This window comes from Festucalex cinctus, chromosome 8 (assembly GCF_051991245.1).
Source record: "Festucalex cinctus isolate MCC-2025b chromosome 8, RoL_Fcin_1.0, whole genome shotgun sequence".
Lineage (NCBI taxonomy): Eukaryota > Metazoa > Chordata > Actinopteri > Syngnathiformes > Syngnathidae > Festucalex > Festucalex cinctus.
Genome location: NC_135418.1, coordinates 11,613,444 through 11,631,424, shown reverse-complemented (window position 1 = coordinate 11,631,424; position 17,981 = coordinate 11,613,444). Strand labels below are relative to the sequence as shown.

The 17,981-nt window shown below is 38.8% G+C and overlaps 1 protein-coding gene across 3 annotated transcripts in view; it reads right to left on the bottom strand.

Annotated features, from left to right (window-relative positions):
• tafa1b (TAFA chemokine like family member 1b) overlaps positions 1 to 17,981 on the bottom strand; it is a 182,537-nt gene that overhangs the window by 148,412 nt on the left and 16,144 nt on the right. The window contains exon 1 of one of the 3 annotated variants that reach the window (XM_077530492.1): positions 6,559 to 7,125. The exons of the other annotated variants lie outside the window; for them this stretch is intronic. The gene's annotated coding sequence lies outside the window, so the exon portion shown is untranslated. Of the gene's footprint in view, positions 1 to 6,558; positions 7,126 to 17,981 lie in introns of those variants that run through there. 3 annotated transcript variants of the gene reach the window in all.

Sequence of the window (17,981 nt, the reverse complement as noted above, 5' to 3'; positions counted from 1 at the left end):
CAGGCATCAGAATCGATATTGCTCGTTAACATTAAATAGGTTAATGTCTGCCTTTGCAGCTTGCATTGTACCTAAAAAATAAAAAAAACAGCAGTGTCTTTGAAGTTAATTGCCTTCAATTAATGCAAAAATTGCTCACCAGTGATTGGACACTGTGTCTTGCTAAGATAAACGAAAGCAGAGGAAGAATATCAACATTTATTTACTTGTAAACTTAACATGGCACGTGTCTCATGTGGGATACATATGTATCGCAATACGTATCGTATCGTGGCCCCTGTATCGTGATACGTATCGTATCGTGAGGTTGGTGGCAATACCCAGCCCTAGTTACGTTCATGCTATTATAAAGGTATCATTTGTCTTTCAATTAATAGATATTATAATTCAATTATCCACCCATTGCCAGATGGTTATTCTAGTCAGGATCACGGGTGGACTAGAGAGTGAGACAGTCCAAGATAATGCCGCAGCCAGACAAGAGGAAGAGAAAATAACATGCAAACTTCACATGGAAAGGTCAAAAGCGAGAGACATTCCTTCCCATGATACCCCATGATATGCTTGGCATAAACGTTATTTGCGTCAAACTACATGTGGCTATTTGCGCTGGCGTTAGTGAATTAGACGCTGCATATCAATGAGTCTCATTTGCATTGGGGTGGGCATATTTTGCGTCAACACTGGCGCACCGTGGCACAATCTGGTTGGCAGAACACTTAGTGACGAATTTCCCCATCTGCGCGTCTTTAGTGAATTAGGCGCTCCCGGATTGCTCCATTTTTACCGGTTAGCGCCATGCGAAGGTGACGCCAACCTTTAGTGAATAGGCCCCTGTATGTTTATTGGCAACACTGTAACAACTAACAAGTAAATAGTGGGTCAACTCAAATGCAATTAATCAATTAAGATTGGCGTAGTTATGACAGTTAATTGGTAAACAAACGCTGTACCTGCTGCTAATCTGAACTGGGTTGCCACTTGCCAAATTGCTCTGCTTTTGTCAATCTAAACAGCAAGCAAACCCATCAGTGGAACCTCAGGAAGATGAACTCATTTAAAGTCATGTGTAAATGTATTTTCATTAGGTTTAAAAAATAAAGCTCTCTTGTGGAAGTGAAAACTTGATAACTTATAAATTCAAGGAATTTTATTGTCATAGCAACACACATTTGCACATATATGGCACACATTACGATACACAAGGTCCTAAGTTAGCCCAGTGAGTCCCAAGACTTGTGAAAATAAAACCACAACAATAAAATGAGATAAAATAAATATGATAAAGTGATATGGGAGATGGTTGTTCAGAGTTTGAACGTGTGCAGAAATGCAATGCAGCAAAGATGTAGAAGCAGCAGAATGAAAACACAAGAGGCCTGAATTGCACATAATATTTACAAGCTTATTTTGTACGTGCAAAGAATAACTAAATAAAAATCACATTCATATGTTTATGAAATTAATTCTGGTTAAAAATTACATACAAAAGTGTTTTGTTGTTGTTGTTGTTTTTTTACGTACATGAATGAAAATTTGTAGACATGTTCAAATGAGTAAAAATCAATAAAAATAAGGTTAACTTCTCCATTTAAATCAGGCATGTCCACAGTTCAAGGGCCACATATGGAAAAATTAAAAGAGGCAAGTGTAACTTTAACTTAACACTGAAGTCCATCAGTATAGGCAATACGTGAGGTTATAATGTTTTACATATATATCCATATAAATCAAAGCAAAATAGCAATGCCCCCTCCCCCACCCCCCAAGAAGTTCTGCAGGCAAACGACACATGTTGCGTAAAATGTTCATTTTAGTTTATGCTGTAAGCCGCTAAAAAATGAATAGCCATATTTTGGACTTTGGACAACCCTGATTAAACCTTGCAAACTATTTTGCCCCCCCACTAAAACAATTGGAAACAAAAATTTCTTGGAACCGGAATCGAAATAACGAGCCAGAATCAGAATCAGAATCGTTCAAATTTAAACGATTCCCCCATTCCTTGTTTCCAATCGTAGGATTCAGTTCTCTTGAATGAGCAAGGTTGCTCGAAAGTAAGAGGGTTGTTATGCTTTACTTATAATGCATGAATTTTTAATAGCTTACATGCAGTATAACTACTGATTTGTTGATGCGAACGTTGGTGGAGTTGCTTATTGACGTATAATATACATTACAACTCATGAGTCATGTTTAGTCTTGCCTGTTTAGTGAATGAATGATATTTATTGTGCATTATCTTGTAGGAGGGGCCTTTGCTATATATAGTAAGTAACTGGAGGTGGTTGTATGGATGAATATTACTTTAGTCATTCCAATAAGCATAATGCCTTTACATCATTTTTTGTTCTAATTAGTCACAAATAAAACTGAACTTCATCACTACTTCATCAAAGCCACTACATTCCTTACTGGACTTTCGTGTGAACAAAAATATTTTCTTTTTTTTTTAATAGCCCATGAGTCTGCTGAATAAAGTTGGTTGATTGATTGATTGATTGATTGATTGATTGATTGGTTGATTGAAAGAAACAACTGCCTTTCAAGGAACACTGTTAATATAATAGTGATGAAAACGCAAAACCATAACAGGGTAACAACTGCAGCAGATTTCCTCGATACGTACGGAATGAGTGTATTGGTGCATCAGCGTCACTTCAACTTAACTGATTTAAAACCCCATGTTTGGCCTTGTTTCTGACAGCGAGCTGACTTGCAGAGAGACAAAGCCAGCTACCATGACAACAATGTCCAAAATTCTAGCAAGGTAAAGGAGACAATTTGCAACTTCAGCAGGAAGCAGCAGGACCTTTATAATGCCCTCAAAATCTGTGCCACACGGGAGGGGAGGCAACTTCATGGCCAAATCTCTGATGAAGATTGAGCGTGACAACCACAAACTTCTTCAAAACTTTTAGAACAGCAACAAGACATTAATGTTCTCTTGCCGATTGTCAAGTAGTGCTGGGCGATATGGCGATATATATCGCCATGACGATAGAAAAATGTTTATCGTGCCCTTTCTTACATATCGTCTCTATCGTCATTTACACTCTTTTTTTTTTTTTTAGACAAATATGTCCATACTGTATGCAGTAGGGGTGTGAATTGCCTAGTACCTGACGATTCGATTCGTATCACGATTCACAGGTCACGATTCGATTCGATACCGATTAATCCCGATACGAATTTATAAGTCGATTGTTGAGATTTTTTTTCATTCAAATTTAGAAAATACTAATCAGTAAGCTTGTAGAGTGTAAGATTTATATGAAAATTTATTATTTATTTATCTGAAATTTCAATCTTATAGAGGTTGTAATCTGTTTCATGTTTGAACAGCATTAAAATAAAATATTAAGGCTTAATGTTCCGTTCATATAACATTCTTCCATGCTCAAGGTGTGAATTCTAACCCGAAGTCAGACGTTTTGTTGAATATCCATCCATCCATCCATTTTCTTGACCGCTTATTCCTCACAAGGGTCGCGGGGGGTGCTGGCGCCTATCTCAGCTGGCTCTGGGCAGTAGGCGGGGGACACCCTGGACTGGTTGCCAACCAATCGCAGGGCACACAAAGACGAACAACCATCCACACTCACAAGCACACCTAGGGACAATTCGGAGCGCCCAATTAACCTGCCATGCATGTCTTTGGAATGTGGGAGGAGACCGGAGTACCCGGAGAAGACCCACACGGGCACGGGGAGAACATGCAAACTCCACCCAGAAAGGTCCGAGCCTGGACTCGAACCGGAGACCTCAGAACTGGGAAGCGGACGTGCTAACCACTCGACTACCATGCCGCCCTCGTTTTGTTGAATATTTTTCCATTAATTAAAAATGGAAGTTTAAAAATCGATTCTCACACACACACACACACACAAAAAAAGGCAATGATGATAAGACTTTGAATCGGTAAGACTACCGAATGAACAATTCTGAGCTCTTATAAAAAAAAATAAAAAAATAAAAAAATAAAAATAAAAACAAATAAAAATAATCGATTTTTTTTTTATTGAATCGATTCGAGAATCGCGCGATGTAGTATCACGCTATATCGCCGAATCGATTTTTTTTAACACCCCTAGTATGCAGTATAGAACTTTACAGTATTATGTTTGTCATTATGCATGCACTTGATGTATTTAAGTGCCAAAAAGAGAAAGAAATAACTTTTGCAGAACAACTTACGTCTCCGTAACATTTAGTTTTACTTTACGGCATCGATTCGTTTATAACAGCAGCTTGCCTGGATTTGCGACATCACGCTGCTTTACGTTAACATATGCGCAGGTACGCGCACAGTCACACACACGCAAGTCAGACGATGGAGGAAGAAGAAGGCAAACGACCGGCCCCTGAAATGGAAGTTGCATCTTAAACAACTCCACAGAAAGAGGTACTTTTGTTTTTTTGTTTTTTTCAAAAAAAAGGCGGCACATCTCGTGTGGTTGCATTTTGGTTTCACAAAGTTCGACGTGGAGCATAAAACAGTACCGTAATTTGCAACTTGTGCCACAAGAACATTCCAGCGCCCGACGCGAACACGACAAACCTATTTTATCACCTTGAGAAGAAGCACGAAAAAGAGCACATGACTATCCTACAGATGCGAGTCAACAAAGATAATAAGTGAATCCGGAACAAAACGCAAGAAGAAAAACCAAAATCAATCGAACTACAGGAGTCCTTTGCATGGGTCACCTCGTATGACAGAAACTCACCTCGCTGGGAAAAAATAAAAAATAAGAGAGACGATAGCGCGTTTGATTGCAGATTCTGTAAAACAGAATGTTTGTGTTTATTTTGATATAATTGCATTAGCCACATGCAAATAATGTTTGGTACTGTTGATCTACTGCTCTAGCTGCACTACAAAGCTACAGACATAAGAAAGTTGAAACTTTGCATTTTGAAAAATATTTTTTGTTGTTACATTTAATTTATGACCGAAAATGTCTAAACTTTATTTTTTATGCCTTATAAAAATGTATAGGCTACTGTGCCTCCTTTGTTTACATTATTATTATTATTTTATATTGCAGCACTACTGGATTCATTTGTGACATTCATTAATGTTACTTACAAATAAAGTGTGAAAATGTAAGCAAAGTGTCTTGTATATTTTTTCATGGAAGAACTGCAAATATAGCTATATCGTGATATATCGTTATCGTGATATAAAATGGCCCATATCGTGAAAAAAAAAAATTCCCATATCGCCCAGCACTAGTCATGAGGAACAACGCAAACAATGCATTTAAATGCATTAATTGAAATGCAACTTCCTATCCATCCTTCAATTTTGGACTCCATTTTTCCTCATTATCCACTTGACTTGGGCCAAATCATTGGACGACACTCAAAACATCTGTTAAATGTCGCACATACAATTTCAATACTATCTTTATTATTTATTTCTTGACATGTAGTTGCTTCCAAGAACATTTTGATGGTGTTTGGTGCCTTCCTTAAATACAGCTCAGGAAGTTAGTTTTAATAAAAGAAACAAATGGATTTCCGTATTTTGCTGATAAATAACATTCAAACCTGGACATGCAGTTCTTTGGGGCTGAGTCACAGTCGCCCACTATTCAAGCTTTGACTTGGTCCATGAAACCAGCATATCTTTTCACATACAGGTACTGTTTTTCAACAATAAACTACTTGTCATCTGAGTAACACAAAAGGATTTTGGGGAGAGAAAAAAACTCACTGCTGATGTCTTCTGTCATTGCCTTGACATATGGACACACAGCTGACCTCTGATTTAATAAAGATACTGTCCGTTCCAAGTCATTAGTTTGTGTCTCCATTGAATAGACTACAATGGGACTTGTGCACACACTTAATATTGAAACGGAAACGGAATTGGAAGTTTATGATCATTAACATAACTTGGAAAAAATGAGCAGCTGATAAAATTGTTTTACCCCTTAAACACTGTTTCAAAACGGTTCAAGAATGACCTGTCGTGTTGGTCCTTCTGTTGATTAAAGTCATCGCTGGTTTTATATTTCTTTTATCCAGGAGCATTTTTAGGCTATGGGTAATGACGCTCTGCTCTTCATGTGCAGCGGAACACAGACAATATCTAACCCAAGCTCTAATTAGCTATCGATTACCAAAAACATCCTACCAACGATAAAACAAGCCTAATATTATAACGGTCAAGGAGACACATAAGCTTTTTTTTCTTAAAGAACAGAACCAACACTCTCTTTAAGATGTTTTTTTTTTTTTTTAAGCTATTAATGCCTCACCTCAACCAGAGTGCAGTTTTTGTTTTCGTCATTCCAGGGTGTTATTTTGGACCTGCATGGATGTACTCACACTCATGTATGCGAAGACTGCTGTTACCCGGACAACAGCAGTGCAAACTTTTTGCATTTTAAAACACATTTCACGTGTGAGAAACCCATTTCTATAACCACATATTTGATTTCCTTGAGTCACATCAAGATCAGCTTCACAGTTACAGTTTCTAAATTCCACCCCACCCTCCCATCCCAAAAACCAGAGGTGCCCCTCCAATGCGACCCACGCCCTCACCTGAGTAGTAAGTTAAGGAGGACCAAGGCTCAGTTGGAATGGCTGACTCCCCAGCAGACTCACTCCTCTTTGAATTCATCCATATTGTAGAAAGCTGGGATTTCTGCCTGCAATTCCAGATTCGCAAAGGCTGTTCTTTTCTTTTGTGGATAGTCCGTCCACTGGATCTGCACCGCTCACTTCCTTTGAATTCCTCAGAAACACAAAAGAGTCACCAAAGCCAGCGCAGCCTCAGGACTGTGTCACCCACTGGATGGAGGAAGCGGTGGCTCATCATGTCACTGCTGTATCAGCTTCACACGTGGAGATCTCTTTTTCCTCTCCTCTTCCTCAGCCGTTGCCTCTCCGTTAAGTAGAACTCCTATGTTGTGATGACTGGGAGCTTCTTTCGTCCACCCCCACCCTCACACTCCTTGTCACGCATGCAGCGGAAGGCTCCCGAGGAATGACTGCTCTGTCTTCTCTTGGCTGCGTCCCCTCAAGCCACTAAGTAGAGAGTCTGTATCAGAGAGGCAGAGCGCTTGTGTGCGTGAGCATGTGTGTATTACAACGTAGCCCAGCTGGGAAGAGAGAAAGGGACGGAGAGAGAGAGAGTTGAGAGGGAGTTGAATTGAATGCCTTAAAGTAAGACTGCCCACTTCTGCATCATATCTTCATCAGCAAATGAAGCATGCCTTAGTAACCCACCATTCTTTACATCCGAACCTCGCATCCGCAATGACAGGAGACGTGCAAGTTTAGCCGTCAGCTCATTAGAACGTGTTTGAGTGTATCCATGCGCAAAAAAAAATGTCTAAGAGGGTGTGGACAGAGGGTGAGTGAATATGTCCTTCCCCTCATCACCCTACAGCACTTGAGGCTTGAGAGTGAAATATGTTCCAAGCACGGGACTTTTAATAGGCGGCAGAGTGCCTCATCAGAGCTTTGCAATCAGCAAACGGTCCATTAGCAGCTGGCTATGCTCATTCTACCAGTTTTTTGCAGTGATGAGTGTGGATTTGTGTTTTACGGCCAGTCCCCATTGCATCTGCCAGAAAGAGCATATGAGCATCCCTCAGTGCCTTTCTACTGAAGGAAAAAAACAACAACACACACACACATCCAGTCTTTTTTTTCTGTGTGAATTTGTGTGTGTGGTGCACTTTGTGAGAGCAACCATTGTTTGTTGAGGTATGCCTTCCCACCATGCAATTCTCCTGCATATGGAGGACATGTTCCCTGTTAACCAAAGATGTGGTGAACATGCAAATGAACCATATGCACAGGATGATGAAGACAAACTAGATTGTATCAAATGACTACTTTTTTTCAATATCTAGTCTCCCTTTCCTTCAGAAGCATTGAAAACTGGGGCCAATTTTGTTTAATATTGCGTAACACTGAAAATGTTTGACAAATCTGCTTCTGACAACCTAGAAGATAGGATATTTTGATTAAACTCACCCATTTTTCAAGAGAGCACAGTTGGCGGAACATGATGCCAAACTATCACCTTACAATATTGTATTCTCAAATAAATGCATAACTGACAAGGAATTTTATAGTTCATATTTGTCCAGCTATAGACCCTTCCAGCTGACGTCACTGTTTAGCTTCCGCTGCGCCTCACAGAGGGCAAACATCCCATAACAAGTGAATGGACAGAGCTTGATTTTCGGTGAGCGTTTTCGTTCAAAGGTGGGAAAAGGTATGTCAAGTGTCACAAAAAAAAAAGCGTCCCGAGTAGGACACTACATTACTGCGACTCATTGAAACCAGTCGTTTGGAGCCACTAGCTATGAAAATAGAGTTTGTTGGCAGGCAAAGTGGAAGCGGAAGCTTAAGGTATGTTGTTTTTGCTTGAAACAGTACGTCGATCACTACTTTCATGGTGTAAATTGTCATTCATTAAATCGTTTGTGTCCGGATATACTTGTCTTGCTGTATATCGAAGTTTTCAAGCTATCTTAGCTTGCTAGCTGCTAACAAACAAATTGACGCGCTGCCCTCCACCGCAAGGGGCGCACTTAAATGTGATGTCACACTGGAAGACACCCACTGGTCTATTAGTGAGCTAAACGGTCAAGCTAGCCTAGCTAGCTAACCTAGGTAGCTTAGCTTGAAGCATCACAGTCAGTGTTTTAAGTGAGCCGGAACGTACCAGTACGGAGCTCCGGCACTTCTAAAAATCTCCCTTGAGCGTTCCAGTACTTGTACCAGTACAATGTACAAAGAACGTACTGTCACAGTCTATCAGCGCTCCGGTACGCTTGACAATACATCTTTTGATCCCAAAATGCTGTTCCGCCGAGGACCGTTCGTCCACACTGTCGGTGTGCTGATCACCAAGCGCTTGATTACTCCAGTTGTGATATATATACATACATACATACATACATTTTCTTGACAGCTTATTCCTCACAAGGGTCGCGGGGGGTGCTGGCGCCTATCTCAGCTGGCTCTGGGCAGTAGGCGGGGGACACCCTGGACTGGTTGCCAGCCAATCGCAGGGCAACATACATACATACATACATATATATATCAGTGACGTGCGGTCAGGGGAGGCAGGTGAGGCAGAGCCTCACCTGTCATCATGACAAGTAAAAAAAAAAGAAAATTATAACATCAAATTTATATTAATATTTGTCCACTGATCTTTATGTATAACTAATTTCCAACATGTTTTATTGTCAAAATCGCTGATTTTGCCTATTTCCTGTTTATATATATATATATATATATATATATATATATATATATATATATATATATATATATATATATATATATATATATACATATATATATATATATATATACATCAGTGCGGAACGAGAGAAGCGTGCTTGCGTCATTCAAAGTGATGCTTGCATAGCCCGGTGCTTTTTTTTTTTTTTTCCTAGCCCGACCCCAAAGCGTGTGTACAACCATAATTCTTGAGTTAAGAAAATGTTAAGAAAATCGCTTAAAAAAAAAAAAAAAGATAGTCAGACTCTTCACACGGACGTAATAAATAAATGAATAAATAAATAAATAAATAAATAAATAAATAAATAAATAAATAAATAAATAACATGAATTGCTCATGCCAAACAAGAAGTGAAACCGGCGGTAAGCTTATTTTTTCTCCTCTACGGCGAATGAAAATATCGTGGGTACGGTTGTACCAATAAGTATAAAATAAGTGTGGAAGAAACTGTAAATGCAGATTTCCCCAGTAATAATGTGAATATAAATTTCTTTATGAATATCTTTCTTAAGATGTTTTTCCAACTGCTACTCCAAGCAAGTCTGCATCAACTTGGATTCAAGCCTCAAGTAGAGCCAGCCGCTCTGTTGGAGTCCAAGTGAAACACAGTTTCCTTCCCCGGGCATCCATCATTTCCCAACAGCTGTCACCTCAGACTGTGCCACTGCTTAACCACCGATGATCGATCATTGGCCAACTATGTGTTTGAACCTGGCCACTCCTGTTGGTCTATTTATTAGTCTTTTTTTTTTTTTTTTATATGGGTTTTGTGCCATGTTCCAGTCGATCCAAGAGGAACAAAATATTAATAATCACCAACAGACAGAGCTGTTTTCTTTTATAAGGTATGGCTATGATTTCATCTGTAACTAACTCTAAAAAGCTTTTCCTTTTGAGCAGGGTTGAATCTTTCAGTGTTTTCACCAATTGTGCTATAAAACACTTGAGAGGAAGATAGTATTACTCAGACACAGAGAAAAGAAGAACACTGCAAAAAGTATTTTTTGAAGAGGCAAGCCGTATATAGCCTTATCCAATAATAATAATAACAATAATAATAATAAGATGCAGACTAATGAATGATAAGACAAAAGAGGTTGTAATTTATATTCTTTCTACCAGCGCATCCTTTTGTGAGTTTACTTTCAGGTGCTCATTACTGACAAAGTGGCAAATGTTAAGTCAGCAGACGTAAAATTTTACATTTCTTTAAATGGTGCCTTTACATGTCTTGATAAGTATTTTTTTTTTCACTTGATTCACAAATATTGCCCAGAATTGGTAGAGATGCCAAAGTACTATGACAAAGGGTTTGACATCATCTTCTCTTGTCCAGCCTAGACACACCCACCACCAAAAGAAAACTTTTTCAACACGAGTGCACTGATCGGTCAGCCAGGATCGGGATCAGTGCTGCTTTCCTTATTTATTTATTTATTTATTTATTTATTTTATTTTTTAGGGGGGGGATCAGTGATCCGCTGAGCTCTTAAAATAAACTGATCTTGTCCACCAATCTAATCTCCCTCCGCAGAGGTAGGAAAAATTCATTCAGTGTCCTCTTCAGCTGTGAGATGACTAATCGTCATTTCATTTTGATATTGTTCAATGTTTTACAATATAACAAAATTAGAACATTGTGGGAAAAAAATCAAGATGGGCAAAGACGGGATCGGCAGGTCAAGCTTTTTAAAGATCAGGGATCGGGATCGGCCAGAAAATTGTGATCGGTGCATCCCTACTTGTCAATAAATAGTAGAGATACACAGATTACCGACCATTCAGGTTTAGAGAAATCCATGGTAAGGCTTCATTTATGACATGGATAGACTTGGAGCTGTGTTCACCCACGCTACCAACACATATTATTTGATAGGAAACCCTACACATAATTTGTTTGGCTTTTGTGCTTGAAGAAGGTCAGTAATTCTCATCTCAGCGTTGTTGTTGTTTTTGTTTGCTGGCTGAAATGGAGAAGCAAATTACTACAAACTGACTCTACGCCAAGAGATGCTGGCAACAACAAAACTATGAGACCAATGAAAACGTCCTTTCCTTCTTATTCTAATTGGAACAGGGACAGAGGGGCTGGTCCCCTGCCCAAAGAGACTACCTGTGAAAATGTTTTTCTCAATATACTCGTACTCAACTGATGAGACAGGGGACTTGCTGAGAGAAACAGTCCCAATGCGAGCGATTAAAGGTGCATTGGAAACCAGGAGAGAAAAGCACACCAATATTTCACTTCACAAATCATAATAAATTGCTGTTACTGTCATCCTGCAGTCTGCTCAAGAATGAAAAATGTCAAGGTTTCACAACATACAGCATATGAAGAGAAAATTGCAATTAATTTCAAAGGATGGACACTTTAGAAAAGATTCCATTAAGATTTTAACAGCAATCAGAAAAGAAGAAAGTCCTGTCAAGAAAAACAAAGCAAACAAAACAAGATTCTGTAAGATGGAAAAAATTGAGAGAGGACTACCAGCTCTATATTAATGACTGTAACCATTTTCCTGAATGGCCAAAAAAAAAAAAAAAAACTTTCCCAATTACAACCAATGGTCACCCATTGAGATAAATTGTGTCCACTTAGCCACAAATTTCCGGAAAATCTTGTTTGATTGACCGACTAGTTTGAATGCAGATGATCAGCTCAACTCAACAGCTGTAGATGACAGTTAAATTGCTTTTTTTTTTGTTATGTCCTGATCACATCACACCAGTATGCCTCAATCCTGAATCTTGTGTTCTTGAAGCAGAACAAGCTTGATCCAGCCCCGAGCTGAGGGGAGAAGCATGACTGATGACTAACACATGAGTCACATACCGTACTTAACTTAAGACACCTTGAACTCTTCCACATACAGTTGTACAATATAGGAACGAACACGTGACATTTATTGGTATATGATGAAAACATATGATCATGGCTTGAGAAGCTGATGAATGAGTCTAACAGATCTGGCATGCTTACAAGCACCCACATTCAGACTTTAATCTACCTTCTTTCTCCCACTGCATTCAAGCTATATGGGCAAGTCCTGTATGATATGGCAGCTATTTGCTTCTCAGGGTAAGCAAGTGAGTGAATAGAGCATTACAATCTTGGGCTGAGGCTGTTAAGAGACATGCTGACCTTCCTCACACCAGCCTTATTTCAGCAGAGGAGGAATGTTTCATAAAGGGATTATTCTGTTCCATCACCTTTGACCTTGCTTGCCGCTTTCCACAGCGGCTCGAGAAGCCGCTCCATCACTCAAAGAAAAGCAAGAACGAGTTGGAGAGATGATTTCAAACTGTAGGTGAGGATTAAATCTTTGCTGTGCTGGAATGGGATGAGGAGTGAAGACAAGGATTTGGACCACAGTTTTTTTGTGCAACCGACCCGTGTAAGCGAATCCTACTACGATGAAGGAACATAAATGACCTTTCACACTAGCCACAAGAGAAGTTTGTTTCTCAGTTTTAACTCTGATGATGGCGATGATGCATTAAAAGCGAAAGATACAGTATAATTGAAGAAGCGTTCATTTTCATTGTCATAGAATTTACTGACATAGCAAACCAGTGATTACATCTTCTTCTCCATCTCTTTCTACCGCTCCTTCTCCTCTTCCTCCGGAAGTACGGTAGTCATGGTAACTCAGTTCAAGTTTCCACAACAAAGATTTATAAAGTGCCGTAGTACGCCAGAATTGTACCTTTGGCTTCAATTGACACTGGATTGTGGTTAAGATAAGATGTTTTAAGGCACAAAGAAAAACCTTAACATAGTTGTTAAGCGGAAGTTTCCTTGTGTACTGTGGGAGTCAGTTCACTTTCCTTGTACTGTCTCCATTGGCTCCGTTTTTTATGGGGCAATGTGACTAACAAAAAGCTACATTTGAACAACATTCTGAGTTTCCAAATGTACTGAGTGAAGCAGTGTGCTCAGAGCATATTTTCGAACGCGCTCACGATGAGGTTGCGGGGATTGAGCTCTTATCTTCAGGTTCTCAGTTTTTGTAATATAAATTTCCCCTAAAATAGCAAGAAAACCCGTAAAATAGCAGAGGTCGGCACATCAATGAATTTTGAGCATCCGTCATTCGGCAATCGTCAACAGTTGGTACCCCTCCGGCCATTGTCAATATTTCAAGACGAACCGCACTCTAATCACAATCAGTCATTCGTCATTCCAAAACAAAATGGACGCCCGTCAATGATTCTGTAATTCGAAGTGGGAATTCATCATAGAGTCATTCATCATTAAAATGGGAGTTCCATCATTTTACTGATGAATGACGGACAGATGTGTTACTATTCACCCTATTGTTGATGATTACATTAGAGCACCTCATCTTATCAGCCACACGAGCAATCAAGTCGAGGAGTGTGGTCGGACACAGCAGAAAGAATAATGCAGCTTTAAGCTATCAGTCAGCTTGACATTGTTTGTTATGTTACATTACTATTCTTTTCCTCACTAATGTCACCACTTATTATATGTGCATATGGTAATTACTGCTGACTGGCCAACAGTTTTTCGGACCCTTTTGTTCAATAACCTGCCTGACTTAAAATGAAACACCGAAGGACCCTTAGCTGCTGTCACGGTTTACTTTAATTTCTCACGCCAGGGCTTATGGTATGCACACCTAAATTTGGCAATGTGAAAAAAAAGTCTCCTTATCCCTTCAAAACATTTATTAATTGAACATTTATTCATTGAAGTTCCACTGAGGTCATGGCAGGATGTGGCAAGTTGACATTTTTGGGTTGGTGATGAGCAAGTGAGCTGTAGGAGTCACTCGTGCAAAACAAAATCTCTTACAAATCTCACAAGGAAGCACTGCAAGGAAGGCATCCAATTCCACTCTCCTTTCAGCGATCAGCCGCCAGGCAAGCAAGAAAGAAAGAAACTGAATTGGAAAAGCGAGAAAGAAAAAGGATAGGGTCATAGAGAGGATGAGAAAGAGCACAGGTGAATAGCAGAAAACAGTCAAAAATGAACATGAAGTGGCGTAATCACAAGGATTTTCTCCTCTTCACTCCATCCATTCCCCTTGACGATGTAGTGGTTATTTACTGTGACCTCTCTCCTTTCCCCATGGCGATGTTCTCTTCACTGGGGCCCCATGCATCACTCACTCCTACAAAGGTACTTGCACCTGGGGAAGGCTTGTTGCCCTTTAAAATAAATTATTTATGCAGTATCAAAATAGCTTTACAATTTACCCCCACTAATTGTATGTGATCAGTTGAGCCAGTAATGTCTTGTTCTCTTCACTCCATTTATCAGAAAAATACAATAAACATTAGTGATGCACAATATGTCAAATTTAAACCGATACCAATAATTTCCTGCTTTGTATGGTCGATACTGATATTGATAGCCAATAAATTTATGTTTTTATTTTTAACATAGTCTTCATATAATTTGCAATTTGTGATGTTTTAGTAGCTCTGACTATAACAGTAAACAAATTTGTCTCTTTCAAATGTGTATTTTCTCTATGAAATGGCTAACAAATAATTACACAAAATAAACAGTTAATTTGAAAACTAATATAGAACTACAACTCGTTTATCTGGAAAAACAAAACATTCATGCATGTATGCATTATGTAATAGGAATGCATTTATTCAGCCCTAAGTGCAATAGTGCATGAGGATGAGGTAGGTGAACGGTAGGTAAAATTATATCCATTGACATTTGTCAACCTTGACTAAAAAAAAATTGAAATCAAGTAAATAGACAAAACTGCATACAGGTTTACAGAATTACTGGTATTGCAGCAACCTTGGTGGGTGTGTGGCGTGTTATGTAGTTTCCCATGGTCTGGACGGGCCATGAACACAGACTTTACAAAAAAAAAGAAATACATAACGAAAAAAGCTACGCACATTAACATGTTGTGGCTTGGTTAAGGCCGACAGTAACAGGCATTAAAGAATTATTTCACTGCTTGGCTTGATCATTTCACAAACGCTAGCGTATTAATGTTTTGACTGCACTGAGCATATATGCTCAGTTTACTATAGTAAACTTACAAGTTAAAAATAAAATAACTTATGAGACGCATCCTCGAAAACCCACACGCCCCAACTGTGGTGAAACTTAGGTTTAGTCCGTTCTTGTCAATCGAGCTGTGGCTGGATATCAGTGACGCCATACAGGCGGGGAGGAACGCATATTAGAATATGTGACAGCTTGGAAGAATATAACGTGGCTCCAAATGTACGTGCTCTTAACTTACAAAAACCCGGGTTGGCGCCATAAATAGGCTGGTTGTCTAGCGCTATGAATGCCATAACTTTGGCGTTAATGGCTTTAGCCTTGTTGTTGTTGCTGCCTTGCTTGGTTGTTAGCTTAGCGCCGTTAGCATACTGCCATTAGCCGCTGCTTCACGTTAGATCAAAACGGCTTTGCCACAATGACGGATTTTCAGGTGAGCAAAAGCCTTCTTTCCCCCTCTTCGAATCCTTGCTGAAAATGTTTTGATCTTCTGCCATGGAGAAAAACGACCACACTGGTGAAGAGAAAATGTTGATTGCTACGTGCTAGTTTGCTATTACAGTAGTGTGGGCCAAGATTCAGTTATGCCAAGTAAGGCCGGCCGGTCTACGAGAGCGAGAGCTGCGATAGATGACATAATCAACGCGACGTGGTCTATACATGATGTAAGCAGCGCAACTTGGTTTATTGTGGACTGCTCGTGTTACAAACAGTATACAGACTTTAATTTAATCTATCGGACCTTTTTATTGGCTAAAATATACCTATCAAAAATAAAAAAAATGGCGTCATATTTTCCCAAATCGGTCGATATTTTATTGAATATCCCTAATAAACATACAATATTAATGTGTGCTCAAAAAATCGATACGGCAATATATCGCCGCGGGCCTCATTACAATACACGTATCGATACGCAGGCGTCAGAATCGATATTGCTCGTTAACTTTAAATAGGCAGTTAACGTTTGCCCTTGCAGCTTGCGTTGTACCTAAAAAATAAAAACCAGCAGCGTCATTGAAGTTAATTGCCTTCAATTAATGCAAAAATAGTTCACCAGTGATTGGACACTGTGTCTTGCTAAGAAAAATTAAAGCAGACGAAGAATATCAATTTATTTACTTATAAACTTAACATGGCATGTGTCTCAGTGAACCAATTTTCCTATATTCTGTTTGAAAAAACGAAATAAAATGTGTCTTATGTGGGACAAATATGTATCACATTACGTATCGTATCGTGGCCCCTGTATCGTGATACGTATCCTATAGTGAGGTCGGTGGCAATACCCAGCCCTAATTAATTAAGACTTGTTGAAAAATATAATCACACTTTGTTAAAACCCTGCCCAAATAAAACAGGCTCAGAAAATATACATATTTAAATGAAAATAACCAGAGAAATTACAGCGTTTGCCTGATAGGACTAGACTTTTTTTTTTTTTTTTTTTTTTTTTTTTTTTTTTTTTTTTTTTTTTTTACTGAGTCATCCTTTTGGGTACAGTCTGTGTTCTTAACAGTAAACAAATTATTATTATTATTATTATTATTATTATTATTATTATTATTATTATTATTTTTATGTTAATCACCTTGTTGAGTATTTCATGACATAAGCAGCACATTCTCCAATGAAACCTGTGCTAAACTCATCTCCTTTGGCAGAGGTAATGCAGCTTGAATCTAAGCAGTGATGTTGCAGTTTTTGAAGTATGTTTTTCCAAACCATGTGGTTGTTGCATGAAGAGCCAGACATACCTCTCTGCTGTGTTTTGCATCATGAATTGCAAATGTAAATGAATTCACTCATGATAAAGTGTTTCCAAAATGAAGCTGGTTACACCTGTTGCCCACAGGGTGGATTTAGCATTCACACTCTAATTAAGTATTTGAGATATGATTGCAATATGAGGCAATCAAGTAAATATATTAACCTTAAAAAGTCAGAATATATTATCTGCTGTGACATCAAAAGAATGGGCCACAATTGAAAAAAGGTGAAAACATACATCACGTGTAAACAGTAATAAACAAAACACGCACAGCATCACAGCATATACAAAAAGATTACATCTTGCATTTGCAAAACCGTCTGTCCATGTGTCCGAATGTCCACCCCGATCCCCTAACACCTCATTTGTATATAATCCTGCGCTATATAGTTGCCTACTGTATATTAAAGACCCCTTGTTTTGTTTGGCGAAAAGATATTGTGAATAAGAATGTTTTACAACTTATTTTCCTTTGTCCACATTTTCTACTGAAACAATTTGTTTGTTTGTTTTTCCATAGAGTATAGTTAATGATGTATCGCTTTAATTCTTGTGCATGCAAAGTCACCATTTTCACCCCCATACACGTAATTAATTTTGGCCTATATCAACTGGTTGAGTGGCCATCGACATTAACTACTTTTGAAAGTCAAATTATCAACCACGTAATGTAACAGGGGATGTAAATGTCTATTAGATGAGAACATTGAAAGTATGAGCAAGTTGAATTGTGTCAGAATGATCAGAAGGGGTGAGATGAAAACAGCAGAAAAACAGGGGCAAGCATGACAACCAGAGAGAGAGTTCTGATTGACAATTTACATCCTCTTCACAAGGTATCAAGGGACATGATTGAATCTAGTCAGGCTGAACCCATTAGGGAAGCTCTGCTGTCGAAGGGCCAAGAAAAAAAAAAGCTA